Consider the following 18,652-nt stretch of genomic DNA (forward strand, 5'->3'; position numbering starts at 1 on the left):
TAAATTCCTGTGCTACATCCCCCCTATAAATGTATTGAACTGATTCAGAATGTCATTGTGCTTAATATTTCAAATGCCTACTACCTGTGTGTGGTCTTTGCAGCGAAGAAGTCCTTTGGCCTTTTTTGGGAACTGCTGCAAACTGTTCTTTATTTGCTCTTGACATCAGTGTGGTGCAGGGACATCGAGGGGCTTATCACTAGAATCAGGCTGCAGTGAGGACAACCATGGCAGGAATTTTTCTGGCCTGAAATATGAAAACTGTGTTCCTGTTTTATGCAGAAAAGCCGAGGAAGATGGCCTATGTAATTTCTGGAAATCAGCAATCTGTCTCCTGTCATTCAATTTAACCCATGTAAACTTACCATGTGTAATGGATACAGTCCGTGGGTGTGATTTCAGAGAAGGAATGGTCCATCTGGTTTATGCAAATGCTGCTTTAAAGAAGGATGACTGACAGTTTTTTCCAGGCACAGAGTGCAGCAGTCAGGCTGGAAGCTGGTTACTTACCAGTTTGGATACAAAAGATCTCTGTATTAAGCATGCTGTCAAAGTAATGGAAGCTGATGTCATTAACAGAAGCAGGCAAATGGGCAGTGGGAATGTTGTGGCTGAGCAGGTAAACCAGAGCTCAGCTGTTTGTAATATGAGGTGACTCACTTGGAGGAAGAAAGCCTCACCTCTTCTGGATGGACTGATTTTTTGTAGACAGCTCTAATTTGTAAAACCTGCAGTAGCATTTGAGGATGTGCCTTACAGTAGAAGTGATCCAAAGGGGTCACCAAAATGAAGAGTGATCATCAGCACACCTGCTTCCATATTTCCTCTCCTGACTATGGTGCTTCTGTTCTGATCTAGCTGTTCCAGTATTACATTTCAAAATAATTAAAATATAATCACACCTGTTTTTCTTATTCAAAGATCAAAAACCTACTGTTAAGTATGTTGTCTTGCATATTTGTCTGCTTAATTTGTACCTAGAGATACTTTACTTTTCTTTCCCTCTTTGAGATTTCAGATTACTGATCTGGAAAAAATGGGCACTTTGCCTTTACATTATACAAATAGCAGAACAGGATCCTGTCACTGATGAAAGTACCATATTTATGACTCATTATGATCCATTCATTGCTTCACAGATCCAGAGCCCTCCAGGGAATACCACAAACCCACATAATTTTCCCAAGTGCTCCATTTCACATTTGGATCTTTGGTTTAGCTGACAAATATGAAAAAGGAAGGAAAAGGTGCAGGAAGGCAGGGAGTCCATGCAACTGTGCATGTAGACGCTCAGCAGGGGTAGCACAAATTTCAATTAGAGGGTCCCTGTTGTGCTCCTGATCCCCATTCCTTCTGATGCTGTAACAACCATGAGGGGGTGAACTTCAGGAGCTGACAGAGGCCATCATGCCAATAATGGTTGCAGGCACACTGTGGAAAGCAAGTGCTGGCACCACAAACCTTGTTGAAACAGGCTAACAGAGTGGCTTTATGGATCTTTACACATTGGGATGCCATCCAGAGAGATCTGAACAAGCTCAAGAAATGGACCCATGTGCACCTCATGGGGCTGTACAGGGCCAAGTACAGGGTGCAGCACCTGGGTTGAGACAACCCTTGGTACCACATGGGCTGGGGGATGAACAGATTGAGAGCTGCCCTGCCGAGAAGGAACTGGATGAAAACCTGGACATGATTTGACAGTGTGCACTTCCAGCCCAGAAAGCAAATTATATCCTGGGCTGCATCAAAAGCAGTGGGGACAGCAGAGTGAGGGAGGGGATTATGGGATTATGCCCCTTTGCTTTGGTGAGACCCCACTGGAGTCCTGCATCCAACTCTGGGGTCCCCAACACAAGAATGACATGAACACTTATGGATTGAGTCCAGAGGAGGGCCACATAAATGATCAGAGAGCTGGAGCACCTCTCCTGTGAGGAAAGGCTGAAAGGGTTGGGGTTATTCAGTCTGGAAAAGAGAATGTTCCAGGAAGATCTTATAGCAGCCTTCCAGTACCTACAGGGAGCATACAAGAAAGCTGTCAAACTTTTTACAAAGTTGTGTAGGACAAGGGGTAGAAGCTTTAAACTGAAAAAGGGGTAGAGTTAGGCTGAAAATCAAGAATAAATTTTTTACAATGAGGCAGGTGTAAGGCACCGGACCATGTTGCCAAAAGAGGTGGTGGACGCCCCATCCCTGGAAGTGTTCAAGGCCAGGCTGGATGAGGTTCTGAGCAAACTGATTTAGTTTAAGGTGTTCCTACTCCTTGCAAGGGGATGGTGTTAAATGATCTTTAAAGATCCCTTCCAATCCAGACCATTCTATGATCTTGCTGCACAAAGGGGCTCAGAGTCCTGTGCAGGAAAGCTACGGTGCTAAGTTTTCACAGTGCTGTCTATCAATCCTTGGAATAGCATAAAAAAGCAAATTCTTATATTTATTCTGCAGTACCAAAAAAATGCTCTGATCTGGTGCTGCCAAGTAGGTTTCCTGGCTAGGAATGTATAGCTCTCAGATAGGTGCTTTCAAAGCTTTAGGCAGACAGTGTTTTCGGCAAGGGTGACCAAGACCAGTGCTTTGGCTGTGCCTTGCAGATGATCTGATTGCCCCTAAGGAGAACAGTTTTCTGATGGCTGTGCTTAGTCCTTGTGCTGGTGTGGTATCTGCATAGTGGTGTTGGGACTGAGTAGCTCAGCATCAGCTGCAGTGTAGAAGAGGAGGGCTGGCTTCGAGGGTCACTTTTGTCTGAAAATTCTTTCCTGAATTGGTTTTGCAGAGCCAATATCTCTCTCTCCTTGGCATGGGAAATAGCTCCTGAGCCATATTTACTTTGCTCAGCTTCAGGAAGGTCTGCAGTGGATTGGGGAGGATTTTTTTGTTATTATTCTGATGTTATTCTGTGTATTAACATACCTTTTCATTTGTAGCATGTGTAGTATTTCCAGAGCTGTTCATTTCTCAGTGGAAATCTGACTGATGCCAGCCTTACTCTGTCAGTAACCCTCCAAATGCCTTCATCAGAGGGGATGTAATTATGGATGTTTGCAGTGGGGAGTGTGGTTGTCTCTGTTGACTCAAGATGCCTTCATTGGGATTGAAATTTCACCTCTCAACGAGGCAGACAAGAACAGAGGTAGCACAATGCAAGAGGCCAAACTTGGGCCTTTGGGCAGATAAACACATATTGGGGTGTTTATTAACTCATTTGAGTGAAGGGTTCAGATTTTTTACTTCAACACACAAAATCTATTCCTTGAATTTTCTAGCATGATTTGCAATACCATTGCCCAGTTTTTAATGAAGTATGAAGAATCCCTTGCCATTTCTCCTTTGATAACTTTCACAATTATTGTACCTGGTTCGTGATTCCTCTCCTCTTTTTCCCTCAAAACTATGTTTTTTCTGGCCCAGAGGAGACAGTGAGTCACTTTTGATCACTTTGTGGTACCTTTTAATTTTCTGCTGTGGCTTAATGGACCACTTCACAGAAATATGCTCCATTTCATTCTTGCACCACTGTGAAATACTGTGTGTAATGATTAGGGCAAAGAAGAGGAAAACATCATAACTCTTTCTTTCTCTAGGAAGTTCATTGAAAAGTAGCAGAGATTCTGTATCTGCCAGGAACGAAGGTGGTATGGGGTACCTGGGGAGTACTCTGCTGTCTGGAGTGGGTCTGCATCAGGGACTTGAGTCCTGTTTGCCCCAGACGCTCACTGAGGTGGTATTGCCCTTAAACCTGGCAGCTTTTGAGAGCAAAACATCTCTTCTAATGGCAGTTCAAACTCAGTGACTTCACAGATTTTCCTGGTAAGTCACCTGATGAGACTTTAAAAAAAAGTCTTAAAATTTTTTATTTGATCTGGGAAAGATTTTCTTTTTGAAGAGAGCTGTTCAGGAATTCAGGCCACTTATGCACTAAGTAAGTATGGATTTAGTGGCTTAATTTAAAACATCCAAGTTTTAAAACATTAGACTTGAGGTAGTAATGTTTCGTACGAATACTTAGAAGTGCTTAAAATCGATCAGGATCTGTCCCTTTGCTCCGCAGGCAGGATGGTGGGTGCTGGCTGGAGGGCAGTGCTGTCCATGTGTGTACACACTGCAAATGGTGCTCACCCATAATCACCATGGAAAGCGATAACCATAACTGAGCTATGACAGCAGCGCGCTTCTGGGTGATGCCTTTGACAAGTGTGCTTGTGTGCTGAAATCAGATGCCTCTCTGAAATGCTGCTGCCTCTGGGGAATCTCAACTGCAGTTATACTTATGGCAAATGAGGTTGTTGAATCAAAAATCCCTCATCCTAATATTCTTCGCTTGGCCAGCTTTATGCATTGTGATCACTATATGGGAAAGCTTTTAGATGTGTGCTTAACCAGACATTTTCATTGAGGGCATGCAGGAGTTCCTTTCATCATCTCTACAGTTCTCATAAAAGTGAAAGCATGTAGATATGTACTTGTAAGCTTGAGTTTTGTGAGTAGCAGTTCATTCTATTTCAATCCTACTTAAACTATGAAAAGAAAAGCCTCTAAGCAGCATGACTGCTCAAGTTCTTATTTGTACTTCTGATGCCTCGGTGACTGCAGATGTATCAGACCCCTTTTTGTAGCATTTGCATTGGCTGGTATAGGTACATAAGATTTTGGCTAATACAGAAATGCATAATATAAATTAAGTGGGACTTCCTAGGTAGGGGGCATAATACCTAAATATTTTCAAGAAGAATTTTCACAAGCAACACTGAATAATGTCCCTGCTGTGCTGTTCCCCTGCCTTTCAAAAACATGGCTCGGGAAAACCAGGGGAAAAGTCTCTGATTTAAGAAAAAAACTAATAATCTTCAGTTTGTATTCATCTTAATTTTGCAGTATTTTATTTAAACCGTTTTGATATACTTTTCTTAGGCAAAATGCCAAGATATGGTTGATAATGGTCATGCTTAACTGAACAATCCTGAGAAATTAACCTGAAAATTAAGGATATTTGCTTTTTTGGGGCAGGTCTGAAATGATGTGATTTTGTGAGGTGTTAGGTGTTAATGGCTAGGATTTCTCAAAAGACATAGTTGTTCACAACAAATCATAATCGCTGTTTATGGGTTGTTTATGGCTCCCTGGGATGTTTCATGACTGTATGAATAGAAGTAGTCATTGTTTCAAACATTAATTATTGCTCTTAAGCACAAGCTTAAACTTATCTACTACAGAAAATTTCTTTCAGAGAAAGCCCTTCCTACATTAAACAGGTCACACCAGAGGACCAAAATTACCCATTAAATTGTGGTGACTCCAAAATAATTCAATCCAGCAAAAACACGGGAAAAAAATAGAGTTTTTAAAATATGGGAGTATTTTTGAGTTTTTAAAATATGGGAGTATTTTTGGAAATAAAACATGAAGAGTAACTTCAGCAAGAATTTAAAGTTTTCAATCCTTGGCAGAGGGGTCCACTTTCTTGCAGGGCTGAGGTTATGGGTAGTGCCTCTGTGAGAATAGATTTGGAGGGGTCTGCAGGAAGCAGATTATGTGCTGGTAGCAGCAATAAGCGTGGCAGAGAGCAGTCCTTCTGACTCTTTAAAACTCTGTCCCCTGCAGCTTTTCCATTGTCTACTAAGGATGTGGTTAAACTCATCCATATACAGGTTCTTGCTCTTTGAGCACTAAATTGGGTCTCTCACCTCCCTGTCCAGCTGCTTCCAACAATTGCATGAAAACAGTCTTTTTTGAAGTGTTCATCTTTCTGTCAAATGTAATTATGTAGAATAAAAAGTTTAAAAATTTTGATGGAGGATTACTAGACCAAAACAAAGAGAGTATGACTCCAATTTCTTTACAAAAGCACAGTATTCCCAACTAGAGAATTACTGCCTCTTGAAGCAATCTGGTTTTATAAACACATCGCTGAAGTTTCCCTAAACCGTCCTTAGAAAATGAGATTCTGTGTTGGCATATGCCAATATAATTCTGATGAGCTCAACTAACTGACTAGCCTTCTGGAGTTATTTATTTAGCCCTTTTCAAATTATTTAGATTTTTAGTTAGAATCTTGATGGCATTGAGATTTGGCAACTTGATAGCATGAGTAACTGCATCTTCTTTAAGGAGACAGCTTTCCAAGTGGTATGAGAGAGAATGGGGAGGAGGTGGGAACAACCTTTCCCATAGTATCCCAGAAAGAAAATAGCTTCATGGATTAGGAGCTTAATTAGGATTGAAATCCGCAGCAATAAGTGGGGAACAAATATAGTTAATTTGATTAAGCCTCAGAGTGAATGAGTTGCACACTGCATTGATTACTTTAAAGCAAATAACAAAGACAAGGCCGTTTACTTTATGGTACTATTACTGCAAATGAAATCAGTATCAGGCAAGTTGCTGGGGAGTGTAACTAAGACAACCTCATAACCTCATCTACTGATAAATGAATCTTTGGCTAATCAGTAGACTCAGCATGGAGGCTACTCCGGCAGACTGTAAGCAAGTCACAGCAAGGCAGGTACCCAAGAAGACTCAGAAATAAATCGGCCTTGGATAGATGGTAAAAGTCAAGCACTCTCTGTGTTTAAAAACATTCCTCAGAAAAATACAACTGCTCTCCCAAGAAGGGCAAGAAGGAATGATATTGATTATGCACAATGCAGGAGAGCAACTTGTAGGGCTTCATAGAGGTATTTAAATCAACAGATAGACACCAGAATAACCTGTTTAAAACAAAGTGCTGGGAAGTTTTGCTGCTGACTTGAAAAGTGAGAGTTTCATAGCATGGTTGGAGAACTGAGGAGCAATCTCTCTGACGGCTCTTCACAATATCAGTTCTCTCCTACAATTCCTCCTGTTTCTCTGTAGGGCTGGCTGGCTAGAGGTATCTGCCATTGCCTCTGCACATGCTGTTACCCAGAAGAGAAAAAGGGGAAGTTTTTCCCCTTCCCCCTCCACTCCATGTGATACACTGAGTCTGCACATACTGAGTGAGAGAGAAACCAGCATGATGGTTTGCTTAAAGTTTGCATTGATGAGTCAAATGCTGTTCTGGGAGTAGTCTGTGGCAAGAGTGAGGGAAGCACATCTGCTAAGCTCCTTTTCTTGAGGAGGGCACTTTGGTACCACCATAAAAGGGTGGTCCTTCGTGTACTCTGTTGGTTCTCAATTAGCACCAGGCAGATCCTGACTGCACAGCATTCCCTTAGGAGGTAAGCACTCTGTGAAAAGCTTGTGGGTATGCATGTATGAACCATTCCTGTAGACATTTCTGCACTAGGTATTAACACTGGAAAAATAGCTGCCCTCCCACCCACTACGGATAATTTTATTGCTTCTGCTTCTCTGAAAGTGGAATAGACAACTGCTTCAAAATTGGAGACAGAAATTCTTCAAAAGCTCCTGCATCTGTTCTCAGTCCAAACAAGCACTCTCCAGAGGCCAGCTTCCCATAGGCCATCATGCAAAATGTGGATGAAACCTCTTGAATTATTGATCTTGCAGAGGCATATAATTGTAGCTTACACAGTGTGTTTACTCTCAGCACTTTGATTTATCAGATCTTATAATAATGTTCTCACTTTTGGCACTTGTAAAATACAACTGGCTTGCAGTTTAATAAATATTGACTTCTAGCCATTTGCTGCTTTGTGATTATTCCTCCTAAAGAATAAACGGATTGCTTCCTTCATTCAGATCCACTGCAAATGGTGCAGGAATTGAGTGCTTTCAATATTGCACTTTCCCACCAGGGAAAGGCTTGGCTCAGCAATGACCTTCCCATGCTTGTAAGATCAGGGCACTGCTTCTCAAGTTTATGTGTACTTGAAGATACTTGTGGTCACCTTAAGAGTCAGCAGGCATGTCCTCTCCATAGACAGAGCCCCTTTTCTGAACCCTTTTTTTTTTGTTCATCACTTTTAACAAATTAAGATCTTCCATGTTGCTCTGATTAGAACGAGGAGAGTCTGCTTCACCTGGGAGATTCTGTGTTCAACCCTCTCATCACTGAATTATTGCTGTGTGCAGCACATTGGGCCAGAACTCCCTGTGGAACTCCTGCCACAGGGGAGGGGAGTCCGAGTGGGTATTTGCTTTAAGCAAGACATATAATCCAGCCCCATCTTCCAGCAGCTGGAGAGCCATTTTCTGCTATTGCCATGCCAACACTGGCCACATATCTTGAACAGCTTTTTAGATCATTCCTTTTCTCTGACTTGAGCTGCTCATTTTCCAGTTTGCATCTATGCAGTTTCTCTCTCTTATGTGTTATCATAAATCCACGCATCCTCTATGACTGACACTAACCATAGTATTAAATGGAATACATGGTGGAAGCATGTAGCAACTCACAGTCACAAAACCATTCCAAGAAATGGCAAATGCTCATCTTTTTGATGTAAAACCAAGAAGATAATGAGTTTTTTATCATTTGAGGGGCTCCTGCTGTCCTAGAGGCTTTTTTCTGTGTTGAAGACTCATTGCATTAAATGGAATCCTGACTCACAGTGGGAGCTTGTCAGTCACACTGCTCAACAAACTAGAGGGCAGGGGTGGAAAAAATCACAGATGATATCCTGGATTCACAGTCTGATTAAGTAACCTTCCCTTGGCTTCCACAGCAGGTCCATTGCAGATCCATACAATGAATCTACTTTTTTTGGTTCAAAAAATTATGACCCACAAGCTCACCTGTCCACACCTGTCAGCACAGGAGTCAGAATGAAGACTAACAATTTAGCCAAGCAAGCAGAATCACAACATGTTCTAGTCTGCATTTACAATGCTGCCAGCAATGAGTTTCCTGGACGTCTTTCTGTTAATTGGCAGTAATAGCAGAGCAGTCAGTTCAAGGAAAAATTACTTGTTCTGTCCTTTTTCTGGAGAATCCTCATCTGTTTGATTGGTAAATGCTGCAAGACAGGTCTCAGAATTTGATTATATTTTTAAATGAGTTTAGTTGAATTTAATTTACTTAAATATGAGATATAAATTGGAAAAGATTGAAATTAAAAATTATCTCTTCTTTTTCTAATTAGATTTATTTTTGTGCTTAATTAATATATTTCCTTTCTCTTTGCCCATTGCTAAAAAGTAGATACATTTATCCCAGAAAATATCAATCTATATCCCCTTTATTAGGCAAGCTAGCTTTGCACCAGGTCGGGATTTGGCCTATAACCATGTAACCCCCTTAGTGTTACAAAGAGCAGCGCATTTCTGTGAGTCTCTAGTTCTCAGGAAGGATTTGCCAAGCTGTAACTAGCACTTGTAGCTCAGGCTTGGGGAGGAAACATTTCCTTGCAGGCACTTCTCGCTTCTGCCTGGTCTTCCCCAGCTGGCACTCTGCAGGCAGGGATGAGAGGTGGTCCAGTAGGATGTGTGACAGGAAACCCTAGTGTCACCTCAACCTGTCTTCCAGCGTCCTGTTCATGCTTCCTGTTCAGGCTGCACATAGAAAATGACAAGGGTGACCTATACAATTCAGATTTTCTCCTGCTATCCTCATTTTCCTTCCTGAGATCTATTTCTCTCCTGCATCCCCCTGGTTAGTGGAAAGAGGATGCTGATCAGGTGGAAGGCAGCCTTAGGTGATGTGCTTACATTACTGTCTCCAAGGTACTCCATCCAGCTGGATCTCCCTGTGTGGACACACGCATTTAGAGAGCTAGGGAATTACAGCTTGGAAATTCTTTTCAGGCCTGGATTTCCCCTGACTCTCAGGTCCATTCCCAGGCTGAAAGCTGACTACAGCTTCAGTTAGGGAGGAAGTCTCCCAGGGTGATAATATGGTGAAAAACAGAGTGGAATTCATAATAAAGATTAACACCTGGTGTCTTTCCCGTGGGATACATCCTGAGGTACTGTCCCAAGGATGTTTTTTCCAATTGTCCAATGAACTATCGTTCTAGCTGCACATAACACACTTTAAATATGGATTGTCCATACAATAAAGTTGGCCTTTTTTCCCCAGAGAGGTCCATGTGTGTTGCTCTTTTCTCTTTGCAGCACAGTACCACATCCCTGGGTGGCAACATACTCTTGGATGATAAAATTGTGACCAGTCCTGAGATTTTTTCTTCCTGCTGCATTGTGGCAGTAAATTTTAGAACATAAGGTATAGAAGCAGATAGACCTCAAAAAGACAGAAATTAATGTTTGACTGTCACCAGCTTGAGAATCCCCCTGGTAGCTGTGAGGCAGGTAGAAACTGAGCTGTCAGTTCCTGTTATTGGTATAACAGGCCTGATGTGTTCTCTCAGCAAACGTAGATCTCCACATCTGCTTTATCCACTAGATGGATGACATAAAGCAGCTTCCTTTACAGCACATGTTTTACACCATCTTTAATCTGAAGTGCATTTCTGTAGTCTGCCAGAACACTCTGTTGTGAATTTCTTGTTAGGTTAAATATATATTTGGAAGCCTTGATCAGTGCTGCAGAGAAAGATTTGTCTCTGAGAGAAAGATTGGCACAGACAGACATTGTAATAATTGTATTAGCAGTCCCATGCTTCTCAGCACGTGTGCTCAATGTGTAACTACAGGATAGCTGAGAAACTTGATAGCGCAAGGACAGGAAAGGATAGTTGGTTTAATTTTTTGTGTCTGTATCTCTCATCTGCCTGCCTGCCTCCTGTATTTCCAAGATGTGATATCCAACCTCTATAACTGAGATCTTTAGCAACAGCTAATGGATCCGAAAGTTTCAACCCCCAGCTACTTTAATGGGTATGAGTCCTTTTTGTTTGGGGTTTTTTTTAGTGGTTGGTTTTTTTTGGTTGGTTGGTTTTTTGAGAATTGCTGAATTTTCCTCTGAAGATTCACCTCACTGTGTTCATCCACATGGGTGCAATTTCCTTAAACTCCTGTAGTCTTAAAGTTTTCTGTTGTTAAATATTGTCTCAGGAGAATCTCTGAAGGTTAGCTGTGTCATCTCTGGCTCAGTAATGTTTTGCAAATATACCATATCAAATTAGAGTAGTCTTTCCATGTGATCATCCCTGTTTATCAGCAAAATAGTAACCTGAACTACAGTAAGTTTCTTCTTTCTTGCTGCAGGATTGTCACTGCCATCCTTTTTCTGTCTCAGACTTTTGTAAGGGATACCAATTGCATATTAGCAGCAAATTCTTTGTTGTATTTTTTTTTTAGCAGAGATGTCAGCAAATTCAAGTAGTGTTTTGAAGAGATGCAGCATTACATAGGTGACATTATAAATATGAGCAGACTAAGCTTTACACATTCCTGGAGAGGGTCTTCTATCTTTTACAGAGGGAAACTGAGGATAAAAAATATTCATCAGAAATCATAAAGGATGTCAGGGTCTGGGCTGTCCAGACAGCTTCCTCTTGAATTCCTCCCTTCCAACTGAATCACAGACTGCATGCCCTCCCTTCTTTCCTTCGAAAAGAGATGTATAGTGCAGAAATTCATTTCAGAGAATTGTATGTCCTTAATAAAATTCAGCTCTAGTTATGACCCTGTGAGATGATTAGTGAATTTGAGTTCTTAATTAGCATTTTGCATAATTCATGGCAATTACAACATTCTCATGGATATGATTGTCAAGGTGCAGATGTGCAAATGTGCAGCTATAATTTTCTCATCTAAACAACTCTTGGTGAAACCTCTAATTTTTACAACTCTATTGTGTAAGGGCCATTATTCCTGTTGTTATTTTTAAGGCATTAGAAAATGGATGTGAATCTCACTTCAGCTCCAATCACTGCAACTATCTGTTTTTCAGAAGCTTTAAAAACCATCATAAAAGTTTGCTTCTGGGTGAGAATTAGACATTTGAATTTTCTGAAGGACCCATCCTACCTATTTTTTAACATCTCACAGGGAACTGTATTGCAGTTTTTCAGTTACAATAATGAAACAAAAGCTACACCCAGTACGTGTCCTAGCCAAGATTTATATGGCTGGATTGTTAATGGATTCCTTCTTCAGCTGAAAATAGTTTTCAAAGTTCTTTGTACTGTGAAGACCCTTTTGTCAGAAATGTCTAAAGTATTATGTATCTAAGGGTATTAGGACTAGCTTTTTGGGCATAGAAAAAATCTGGCAGTTACAAAGAGTGAGTGGCAGTTAAATAGAGGAGGAAGGCAGTCATGGCATAGTTCGAATCTCTGAACTTTCCAAAATGCCATCCATCAGAAAATGAAGGGAATGGCACAGAAATCAAAAAGCCAGATGATCAAAATGCAGTTGCACCCAACTGTGGAGGCTGAAAGCCCCCAGAGAAAGAGTCTGCTTCTCTCCCATAAAGGGAATGATCTTATTCACTCCCCATAATAATAATGTTTCCCTCTGTGTCATGTAAATTGTTTGTAACCTATTGGTCCTTCCCCCTTTGCACCGCCCCTGCGCCCTCAGATTATTCATTAGTTGCTCTACCCCATCCCCTAGCTATCCTATATCAACCCCGCTCCCTCAGCCCGGGATGGCTATTTTCGTCTCTGGACCCTTCGAGAAAGAATAAACTTCTCCTTGGATCACCACACATGGCTCCCATCCCATCCTCCAGTGTCGGCCAAAGAGGGGGGATCTCACAAAAGAGCTAATCACTCTCCTCCCGAGAGTGGGAGCGTGCCTGTTACCACCAGGACGTCTCTCTAAAGATGCTTCTTTGGAAGGTCGCGGCACCGACCACCGGCACTTTCCCGCCGCTCCACACTGCGATACCCAAGTTAACACTTCCAGGTACAGCTCATAGTTTAGAAAAAAATTACTGAGTTCCAAGTGATAAATTAAAATTTCTACTTCCTTCATTAAGTGCCTACCCTGACAGCATTAAATGTAATTAATTTTACCTTCATAATTATAATCTAATATGTAAATTCATTTACAGTATTCCCTTCTATTAAAGGTACAAATCAAAATTGTAATTTCTAAACAGAAGTTATGAATTTCCTTAAATGAAAGGCATTCGCAATTTCCCACAGGAAATTTTAATCACTTTAGATGTGTAGTCACAGAACACGTAGGAGTTTCATGCAGTCAAGATGTGATGGAGGGAATGTGCAACCCTTATATCCTTATTAGAGGCAAATGGCACTCAGAGGAACCTGGACACCTATGTTTGGACACACATCATTTTTAACAGATGATATCACCTTCCAGCATCCCCCAAAGCAACTAGTTTGCAGGAGCTTACCAGTCCTTTCCAGACAGAACTAATACCCAGATAAAAAAAACCTCTCCTTTCTGGCTCTCCTCTGCCTATTGAACATGAAGGTAAAGTAGTTGCCCTGATCAGTTGGAATTTGATTGCCCCTTTAAGGTTGGACTTTCTTACACCCCATTTTTATTTTTCTCCAGAAATTTATACCTGTGATTTAGGTCCCTGTCTTTCTGTGTTCAAGTTTCACAAAACAGTGCTACCAAAATTAAAAAAATCAGATCCAAAAGAAAGCAATTTCTTGCTTTTTCCAAGTGAAATGTTGCTGCTTCTTATCTATTTTTACCACCTTCTTTTAATGTCTTTGTTGTTTTGAGCAGTCTGATACTACTTACAGCAGCTGACTCCCTAAATGTCATTCATGCAAATTCTGCTTTCAGCAGGTTTATTCTCTTCCTTTCTTTCTGTAACTCTTTTCTTATCCCTAGCACAGTATGCGGAAATGGGTGCTGTCCATGTATTTGTTTGCTAGTTTCTGAATTGTCAGCAACCCTACCCAATGTACTTAGATTAGCAAAGATTTTCATGGATTTAAAGCAGATATCTTTTAAATTGTTCACCACTGCAATTAACTGTAGGGGAGAAAAACAAACCAATGAAAACCTCCAGTGAAATTTAGCACTTTATTCCCCAGCGTAAAAGGAAAAGTGAATGGTAATTTGCAAACTGTAGAGGAGAGTTAGAGGACACAGGAAGCCAGCTTTCCTCTCAGTGAACATGGTGCCAGTTTTGCTGCTGGCTAGAAATATGGAAACATTCAAACAAAGCTTCTTCTCTTTTTTCTTGTCTTTTTCCCCCCCTTACAGTGATACCTTGTTCATGTTAGCCATAAACATTTATGAATTAGGTCAAATCATTTCAGCCAAGGGAGGATGAGGTTGATGAGAATTTTGGAAAAGCTTGAAATATTTCAGGTTCTTTTACCCAAATGACATTTCTCTTCAGCTCATTTCTAACTTTTCAGGGGAAAATGCACATTCTTCTGTAGAGGAGAAACTTCTATTTTCAACTAAGTGGACTATTTTGACAAATCAAGAGTGTATTGTACTTTCTCCTAAAATGAGGAGAGGAGAACCAGAGAAATGGGAATTCGTTTCTGCAGTAGACAAATGTTACAGTTTTGTTTTTGTCAGCCTGAGAACTAATTCTCTCATTTCAATACTTACCAGAGGAGTGGGACAGGCATATATAGCCATGGAAAAAGTATTTGAAACACTAAATTATACAGTAATTTGACACAGTTTCTATCTGTAACCTTGAAAAATCTTATCACAAACAAGCCATTAAAAAAAAAAAAAGTGGTGGCTTCCAACTACAGTCTGCCACTCGGGATTGATCAGTGATCCACTGGCATGCTCCCTTTATTGTTCCAGTTCTCGCTGAGCTAAAGCACGCTGGGGGAAATTTTCAACGTCAAAGGGTACATTGAGGTATCCAGTTCACAGGCATGGGAAATGGGAGCCTGGGAGCTGATATGATCCCCCTTGAAATTAAACTCCTCTTTACTTAGATCATTTTCAGTCAGTAGAGTAGCTTGGCAAGGTGGTTCTTTGTATGGCCAGATCCAGTGCAATCCTGGCTTTTTCCATAAGAAGACTCTGAATGGTGCTTCCATCAGTTTGTTCCTCATGGGAGTGCTTTTCCTTTGTGGCTTTGCAAGACAGTAGGAATACTGAGCACTCTATGTGGCTGTGAAACACATCTCTGAACCCTCTGATCATTAAAATAAGACCATTGTTTTCCATACTCAAAACCCATGTATCTGAGGACAGTCTGTGTGACGAAATTTTACCTGATGCACTCCTCAGCTACTGCAAGAAGCTATACCACTATGCTCTACTTTCATTTTGTTTATAGTGCTGCAGATTTTGGTTTCTTGTGCTGAGACCATTTGGTTTGCTCTACATTAGCAGTGTTTTGTGGCCAGTATCACATGGCAAAGCTGGCATGGAGTGTTTCAGATTTCCCATTTTTTTTAGTTTCTTCCACTTGGAGAATGACAGTTTGATAACCTCGAAAGTCCCTCCAGTTCAGTGGTCCCAAAATTTTGGGTTCCTTTCAAAATTGCCAACAATTCTGTTTCTGTGTCAAATTAATTTCAGAATCCTAAAACTGTTCAGGTTGGAAAATACCTTTAAGATGAAGTCCAGATGTTAACCTAGCAAAAAGCCAAGAGATCAATCATGAGAGCAAGGATACAGAAGCTATTTAACCCAAGTTTTCAACGTGTTGGATCCAGTGGCTGTATGACAGTCCCTGTAAACCCCTCCCTGCCAGTCCCCCAGAGGTCTCAGATGTGGCTCCCTTGAGGCAAAAATAAAGAGGACGTTGACAGTGATGAAATGCAGGGATTGTGTATGTATGGAAGAGCTGAGTGGCAGAGCAAGATTCATGTCTGCTGTTACGTAGGGTGATGGGGGAGTAAACAAATGTGTAAGGCAGCAGAGCAGGGTGAAGGACATCCTGAGCACAGATGGGAGCAGACATGGCAACAAACCCGTGAGCAGAAGAATTGTGGATTGGAAAAGAATTTATAAGGGGCAGAAACAAGCAAGGAGCTGCAGAGACTTAATTTTATGTCTTCCAGGAGCACTTCATAAACAGTGTAAATTTTAGTGACCTGTCCACGAATCTTAAAGATTCTCTCAATTTTCATACTCTTAAGGCACTGAGATCATTGGGCCTAGCCTCTTGAATAGGACAACTATTGAATTTTACCCTGTGATTACTGCATCAAGTTTTATGTTTTTCTGTCCAAGCTTCAGTAGTAAACTTGTTTTCAAAGCCTCCCCTTAGAAGCAACACATTCCATTCATCAGTCCCCTTTGAATCATCTGTATTGTCTTTCTCTCAGTGGGCTTTGTATGGGCAAGACAGGGTGTTAGGGACAAAATCAAAGGTTGGAAGAGTGAAACAAAAGCTGAGTACAGTTTGATTAGTGCAAACCTGTTAATTGCTCAAGTTGGGAACACACTTTGTAGTAAAACACAGGAATAAAACTGAATCTACATTGCATTACTGTACCATTGCAATGCTTTGAATGGACAAGACTAATTCGCTGCACTTTACATCTAGTCTTAATTTAACTGATTCCTGTATTATTTCACTGTAAATAAAGTGTGCAGGTTTTCTGTAATGTAAAAAATAATGTTAATGTGAAGTGAAATGAGAGTTTACATCAGCAAGGTTGGAGTATATTCTCAAAATGGTAGGAGGGGAGAAAGTAGTAAAAGACGATAAGCAAAAATATATTCTCCATAATTCTGTCAAAAGGGAGAGCATCTGTGCTTTAAAAATATATGCGAAGCTTCAAAAACTGCTTAAAGTGCAAGCAAAGAGAAAAAATGAAAACTCTTTCACAATCTAGTAGTCAGACAATAGAGAATCCCTCAAGCTTTTAATTAAGAGTTCAGTGCTCAAATGAAAGGCCTGTCAAATATCTTGAAGGAAAGACAGACTTGTACTCTGAAAACAGCACACAACATTTTTCTGATTTCCAGTAATGGATTTATGTTCTTTTTACACATAGTGAGCAGACAGTTGCATGCTAAGGATGTGAATCTCCAAACACTTAAGCATATACTTAGTTCTAAGTATCCACAAAGTCCAGCTGAAATTGATGATCTGTACTTTCAAAGAAGATGAATCAGTATAAACAAGCAGATGTCAGCTCTTCTGTGAGCAATCTTTGTCTCCCACTGTCTTGTAACTTGGATGAAAGAGCTGCCTTAGAAAAAGGCTGAGGATGGGGGCATGTTCTTCTGCAGCCCTCTGCGAAAGTGGTGCAAGTTCTCGTAAAGTTTTTCAATTAAAAATAAAAGCCATCTTCTGAACTGTTTCATTTTCTTAAGTCTGTTTGTTGGGTTGAGTGGTTGGGGGGTTTTTTTGTTTTTTTTAATATGTCACTGATAAGTTTTATCTGTTGTTTTGAAAAAGTACTTTCAAATTACTCCACAGTCCCTGCATACATTTATATATATGGCTCAATCCTATATCAGCAGTATGAAGCTCTAATAGATCTGAATATTAAGAGCCTTATTTTTTTTTTCCAGTGCACTTGAACAATATGCACTTGAAAGATAATTGTGGTATATATTTGTATATGGACATGACCATAAGAATCATGAAGTACCATGAAGTCTTTTTACTTCAAGAAAGTATTCAATACTTCAAAGTATTTTCACTTTGAAGAAGAGCATATTTGTCAAATTCAGAACTTTCACTTTATGGCTTCTTTTTTTTTCCCTTTACTGTTTACTGTATTGAAATATTTACAGCATGAGATCCTATTCTCTTGTATGCTTTGGTAATAAGTATTTCATTGCACATGTGTTTCTCTCACCAGCCTTGTTGATCAGTATGTTAGGGTGAACTCTTCCTCCTCCTCCTCTTCTCAGCAATGCACCCCAGTGCCCTGACCAGCATTTTTTATTTATTTAATGAATCTGTGTATCAGACTGTTCTTTCTGTAGAGGGAAAGGGGCAAAGAGAGGACTGATACTGATGGCAGCAGGTTGATTTAGCAGGAAAGGACAGGAGTGACTGACCATCACTGTATTTTCCACTAGCAGCATGTTGCAAGAGGGCTGAACACTGTCCTCTTTCTGCATGGCTGCAGATGCCTGCACCAGAGCTTGTATCTGTGGCAGCCTTTGAGTGCCACTCAGTTAGCCAACATGACATCTTCGGCTTGTAATTAATTTTGACTGAAAGCTTTGGCAAATAGAAACACTGAACTAATTTCATTGTCTCTTCAGAGAGCTCTCATTTTCAAATGTTCTGAGAGTCAAATGAGTACCAATTTAATGAAAAAACTCAGCAAGGCCAAAAACTGCTTTGATTTAGAGCACTAAGATACCCACTAAGATACTTGAAGAAACTCAGTGTTCCCTTCTCTGAGTCATTGTGGAAATCTAAGTGACGTTTGGAAACGAGTGTGTGACACCAGTATCTTCTGAGGACTCAGGTCACCCTTCTGTACATTGACCACAGGGTGGTCCAAGACCAGAGCTCTTAGATACCATTCCTTGAATATTAGTTATGTCATTAAGTACTCCAGTGACTGTGCCTAGTGCACAGCAAGTAGTGGCAATACACACCATGGTTTGAAACTTATTTCTGAAATACAGACTTGTACCTGGAAAAGTGTTTTCTGAGAAACTGGGGTTGTTTTGCAAACTGTGCGCTGTTTCATGGTGTGATAAGTGGTTGACAGCTTGAGCAAAAGGAGAAAACAGGGTAACTGGTGGAACTGTTGGTGTCACTCAGACAATTGTGTGTATGTGGCTGGCTGGAAGAGTGCTCTGTCTCTGGTAGGTGCTAGTGATGCTTTTTGCAGGCATAACAGTCCAAGTGCTCTCTAGGTGCTAAAGGTCTATGCTGCTGTTAATAAAGGGATTCTCCCCTAGATGAGCACTTGATCTGAGCCAAGCACACTATAGCACAACTACTTTTAGTGTGCTCAGTAAATCCTTGTTTGCT

Source organism: Sturnus vulgaris, chromosome 4, assembly GCF_052056855.1.
Source record: "Sturnus vulgaris isolate bStuVul1 chromosome 4, bStuVul1.hap1, whole genome shotgun sequence".
In the NCBI taxonomy this organism is placed as follows: Eukaryota; Metazoa; Chordata; class Aves; order Passeriformes; family Sturnidae; genus Sturnus; species Sturnus vulgaris.